This window comes from Aplidium turbinatum, chromosome 2 (assembly GCF_918807975.1).
Source record: "Aplidium turbinatum chromosome 2, kaAplTurb1.1, whole genome shotgun sequence".
In the NCBI taxonomy this organism is placed as follows: domain Eukaryota; kingdom Metazoa; phylum Chordata; class Ascidiacea; order Aplousobranchia; family Polyclinidae; genus Aplidium; species Aplidium turbinatum.
In genome coordinates, this window is record NC_137473.1 from 45191113 (window position 1) to 45197360 (window position 6248).

A 6248-nucleotide genomic window follows, 5' to 3' on the forward strand; every position below is an offset into this window, starting at 1 on the left:
CGTGAAATAAAATGCAGTTACATTTGACATTAATTCACATGCTTGATCCGGGTAACGCTTTTTAAGTTCATTTAGCATTCTGTCAAAGGATGAAAAAAAATCTCTTCCTAACTTTTCTGTAATGGATTCAGATTCACTCCAAGGAAGACTGTTGTAACCTATCAATAATATCTTACTATCTCGGAAATGGCTTGGTGGGTAGCGGCATCGCTTAGCCGGCGTGGTGGTTTCACTGGTAATTTGATTTCTATCCGCAAACAGCGATGAGTTGAAAACCAATTTGTTAACATCTTCCTCTGAACGCAGTGAGTCAAATGCTCTTGTCAAGTCGTTGATAGCAATAACCCCAGTGGTGAGATCCATTTCTTCACTTTTTAAATAATCTGAAGCCTGTTCACTTAACGAAAAGCATTTATGAGGAATAAGACTAGCAGTAACAAATTCAGATTGCTTGATGCGGAACAACAAACCAGTAGCTACATCATTACCTTCGTTTGACATTTGTTGGAGCATTGACAGCAGTGCTGGATAGTGGCTACATTAATAACCCCATCCAGATAATCTGAACGTTCAGACCATCTAGTAGCCTATCAGATAACGAGTGCAATGCAATTTTTTCAGACGTGATTCCCTCCTTTTTCAAATGCTCTTCATACAAAAAGTCTCTCTTGATAGAACAGTCCATAAAGTGGTAGATGTTACCAATTGTTTTAAAAATTGTTTTGACTGTCGCTATACGTTTTTAACACTGCGCCCAAGCACAAGATTTAATCGGTGTGCAAAACAATGAAAATATACCGACAGTTTTTGGCACTCGCTGCAACTAGGTGTTGCTATACACCTTCATCCTTGCCTGAAATGTTGGTGGCCCCATCAAAACCTTTGCCTATTAGGTCTTATAAAGCTTGTGTCTCAGCTGTGATAAAAGCCATCACCTCAAAATGGTAAAATTAGACTACAATCAATCAATACAACAGAGCGATAACAATTGAAGATTCTTCATTTCTTCGTATGTCAATGCTGCAAAAGTAATTCATATGTAAGAAGTTGAAATTAATTTATGACGCAGTCACTAGACCCCCCTAACCCCCTGCATACACCCCCCAAGTTTTCTCATCGGATCTCAACGAATTACAAAATTGACCCTAAATAGGAGTGGGGTGGACATGTCCACCCCAGTCCACCCCGTGGCGCCGCTACTGCACCTAGTGATATCGATAAAAATGCTGTTAAATAAATTTCCTGTTTAATAGCAGAGTTCAATACGGATATACCATTGTCATGATTGGTCAGTACCAGCCAAATTTTACTGGGTTCACTGAGCTGTCAATCTTTTAACTGAGCCTGCCCTATGTCAGTGGTTGGCAGTTGGCACCCTACTTTTTTGTTTTTGCTGCAAAACTTGAACCACCGAACCGGAACGAATGTTTTTTTACACTTTCTTTGGGGCAGCTTTAGACATGGCGATAAAATTGTTGGATTGATGTTAAAAAATTCTCCTTATGTGCCAATGCTAACTGTGATTTAATAAAAACATATTCGGACACCGTACAAAATAAGCGCATGAATATTGACTCATAATTAACGTAAACAAACAAAACAAAGTAGCCTTAGCGGATTTAACATAAGGTATTACACACAAAACAAAATATATTTATTTATTTTTTCTTGCATCAGATATGACAACAGATATATGATATCAAATATGCATAAGATATAAAACAATAGCTCAAACGTTTTCGACACGTACGTCATCAGGAATTAAACCAGCAATAGGCTATACATAAAATGAAAACTTGTAAAATAAATTTGACTTTGCACTATAACTGTAGGCTATGTGTAGTTCTATTTTGTTTGTGTGTAATACATTATGTTAATACAATTTTGGTAAAGAGGTGACTTTCTTCAACCATAGACAGATAAAACCAACAACCACGCGGCATTTAACATAATACATTAATACATAATAATACATAATAGCCTACATATATATATTTTTTTTTTTTTCTTGCATCAGATATGACAACAGATATATGATATCAAATATGCATAAGATATAAAACAATAGCTCAAACGTTTTGGACACGTACGTCATCAGGAATTAAATCAGCAATAGGCTATTTTAATTACATGCATTAATTACAAACTGATGTTTTAATATCAGATCTGATGTTTTGAGCAAACTGTGTGATGTTTTGATGTTGAAATCTGATGTTTTGACGTACATTACATACATACATAGCCTTCAGTTAAATCGCCGGCAGTAACAACTTTTGCGCGATCAGCTGCTGATTGCTAGTCTATAGTGACGTAGCTGTACACAGTGTACAGTCGCACGCTTCGCTGCTCAAGCCAATTCCCGTTTTGAAAGCTCTGACAAAAGCACGCGCGGAATGCTGATCAGACCGCAATGGGGCAAAATTTTATTGAAAATTGTTTTATGGTAGCATGTTAAACACAAAGAACGTGGAAAATCGCCAAGTCAGGTTTTTCCTTTAGTAGGCTATCCCTTTAACTAAAAGACTCCAACTGTTGATGATTAATAAAGGAATATTTCCCTACAATTGATTTACCAAACAAACAACTTCATCTTCAGTTCAACTTTTGCAGTCAACACCGACTTTTACTCTGCTTTTTTTACATCAACATTTTCTAAAACACATTATCTTTTCTCATTTCTTTGTTCAAAATGGAATCCGTCTCGTGTTTATACAGAAACATTTTCTTGGCGTTCGTCACGACTTTGTAAAGGAATGATATAGTGCTAGCATTTTTCGTTTTCGAAAAACATGGGAGGTCCATTTTGCCTCAAGGGTCCGTTTTGCTCCGCCTTCCCCTATAGCAGTGATTCTCAGCCGCGGCTCTCAACTGTACATTTTGCGGCTCTCACTAACTTAGTGAAAAATTAATTAGTTGTACCAGAATTGCAACAAAGAAAGTAAAAGTAATCAAGAATTAGTGAATTGTCTCATCAAGGATCCCGTAGGATCCCTACGAAGTAGCCTACTGACGTTACCAGGTTACTACCGTCCTGTTGTGTAGCTGCCACTACTCCTGATAAGTTTCAGTTGGAGTTAGGCTACTAGACATGCAGTCCGATGTCGAGCTGAAACAAGCATTTCAAAGTGAAGGTCTACTCAACTTTTGGAGTCGATTTCCAGAGGAAAAATACCCCAACTTGATACGTAATGCCTTGGAGAATGCCTTTGTTGTGTAGCCTATTTGGTTCAACTTACGTATGTGAAGCACTTCTCAGCAAAATGGTTAGAATAAAAAATGAGTATCGAAACCGATTGACTAACAATCATCTCAAGCAGCTTCTGCATCCTCTACTATTACGCCCTGTTTTGACACACTTGTAAAAAGTCAAAATCAGTGTCAAATTTCACATCAAGCAAATTTGCATATTTTTTTGTGTTCTTGTGAGTTGTTGTTGCTTTCTTAAATTATGTTTTTTTAATTTTTCATGCGGCTCCTTGCAAAGCATAAGTTTGAAATTTGACGCGGCACAAAAAGAGGTTGAGAATCACTGCCCCATATAGACTATTTAGGCTATAGGTTGAGAATCCTATAGGCTATTGGGTTTTTAAAACCTTTATACGGTAGGCTAATCCTTTCTCAAGAAAACTGAATTGTTCTCTAAGGACAACAAAAAAATACTGAAATGTTCTTTTTCTTTGATTATATTTTCAACAGGATTCTATTTTTGTGCGACTTTTCGGCGATGGCGTGTCTTTGATCTTTGATTTCCAAAAAATTAGGCTACTGTACCAATCCAATGCGATAGCCTATGTTGATTTATTGATTCTCTGAGAAATTGGCGCACCTTCTTAAACTGTTGTTATAACATTCTTTGTAACAGATATTTTTGCGTTGGTCATTGAGCCTGTTATGGCGATCCACGGTGAGCGCGAGCAATCTTGCAAGTGCTACGGGGTGTTTAGCTGCTCACTTAACTAGTCAACTATTAAGTTAAGTAATTAACCTATTCCAACCGGAAGTATGAGGTGAAATGTGCCTCGGGTGGACCGACCTATATGCAATGTTGTAACGTGGGGTCACCGTGGACGAATATTCGAAAATTTTCTGAAAGACTAAGCTGTGTGATAATAGCCTACACAATAGACTAGTCAAAACAAATATGATTGAAATCCTATGGCGATAAAAAAAATGTTGATTTTAAACTTCACTTCAACTTTAAACCTTTTACCTTTAAACGTTAAGCCAACTGTAGGTCATTCTTACTTAAAACCCCCTTCCACACAACCAATGTCCCACTTAGCTAGGAGTGAAGCTCGATCGGCAGTAATTGACCTTTAAACACCACGTTGAAGCCCTCCATGCCAAGCCATCAGCACGCAACAACTTGCTGAGATGCTTAGCTGTAACATCTTGGTGTGCTAGTCAGTGGCGTAGCTAGGGAATGTGCCGCCCGGGGCGGATTCAGATTTTGCCGCCCCTTCAAGAAAAGGCATGTGAAAATGAAATGCGTTTTTTTATCAGATTATAATCAAAATCAAAAATCGTAGTCTGAAAGTGCCGCCCGCCCCCCTAACTACGCCACTGGTGCTAGTACCTCCACATGTGTGCTAGTACCAAGTGCTCTTACACGTCTTGTATACAGCACCTCCGAATATGCTTCCCCCGCTTGGTGCCACAGCGTACACACTATCAAGATTAACACTTCCCTTAACACCAACATGACAATCATCACTGGTTGCCTGCTTTCTACTCCTACTGAATTTCTGCCGATAGCTTACCTGCTATCAGGTATTGCCCCAGCAAGACTGCGTACGGAAAGTCACGTAGGCCTACATAAGCTGGTTTTACAAGCTATGTCAAGGGATGACCACCTAATAAACCAGATGGTCCCAAAATGCTGCAGCTATCTGCAGCTCCAACTTTCACTTCCGAAGTTTGGAATAGTGAATGGAAAGAAGTTGCGAGACTAGTTCAATTCAAGGTTCTTCCCAATACCAATGCTCCATCAGGAGCAGAACTAACTTGGAAAGAATGGGTGAAGGTCAATCGCTTGCGAACTGGGGTGGGCCGTTTCAATAGCAACATGTTCCAATGGTGTCTCGCGACTCATCATCTTCTGCATGTGGCTCAGATTTTCAGACTGATGCATACCACATTTTCTACCAATGTCCTGTAGCCTACAGCCTACCGATCCAAGGATAGACATGTGAACCTAACATCGCTCGATGAACACACAATCCATTGGCTAGTGCTCCTGGATACAACAACGTGACCTAAAGGCAAGAAGAAGAACTTTAAATTAAACCTTGTCGCTTTAACTTCTATAAAAATTTAGATTCCAAGTGAATGAATTAAGTTAACTATACACTAGGCTACAAAGTGTGAGTCTTAAGTAAAAAGAATAGGCTGAAGGAGCACAAAATACGCAATGCCACCAAAACAAGGTAAAAATCGCCGAAATATTCTCCAGATTCCTAGTCAGCCTTTGATTATTCATTATATGAAAAAAAACAGCTTTTATAGCTGAGTCCGTTTCTCGCATCTTTGCGGTTGGGTACATTTTCAATGATATTTTGTATGAGCAACTTTATAATCTCGTTAAACCTGATTTTTCCTCTTTGAGAAAAGTTAAGAAAACCGAAAAATATTCAAGGGCTGAATCTGACCAATAAATCTGTTTCCTCTCACCAGTGTAGATAGCCTACTGACGACCTGTTTTAGCCTGGTGCTCCGGGTTTGCTGTGGTCCTGTAGTTGTGGTTTGTTCCGAAAGTTCATGAGTCACGAATAAACTGCTACTACCACAAAATGTTATCCTGCTCTCTCAAAACAATATGTTTTGATGCTATACATACTGTTACAACGTTTTAATACCATGGAGATACAATTCATGTTGAATGACGTTTGCCTCCCAACAGTAGGTTACTTTTGTCCCCTTAAATTTTATGTATATTTACGTCACTGACCCCTTGTGAATCTGCTTTACATATTGTCACTTATTTGCGAATAAGATTCAAAATCATTTTTTCGTTTTAATTGTTTAGGATAGAGCAACAAACAACTTTAACATTTCGTGATTTGTTTTACAAAAACAGTAGAAAGTAGCCTCGTTTTACATTTCAATTTCTTCAAGGTGTCACCGACATTTATTTTCTGAATTTTCTCAAGGTGTTTCAATGCAACGAACAGAAATATGTTTAGCCGTCGAAAAGGACGAAACTCGCGCAAGTTGATACACAAAACAGTAACTTGCCCTGAGGCTCGTCA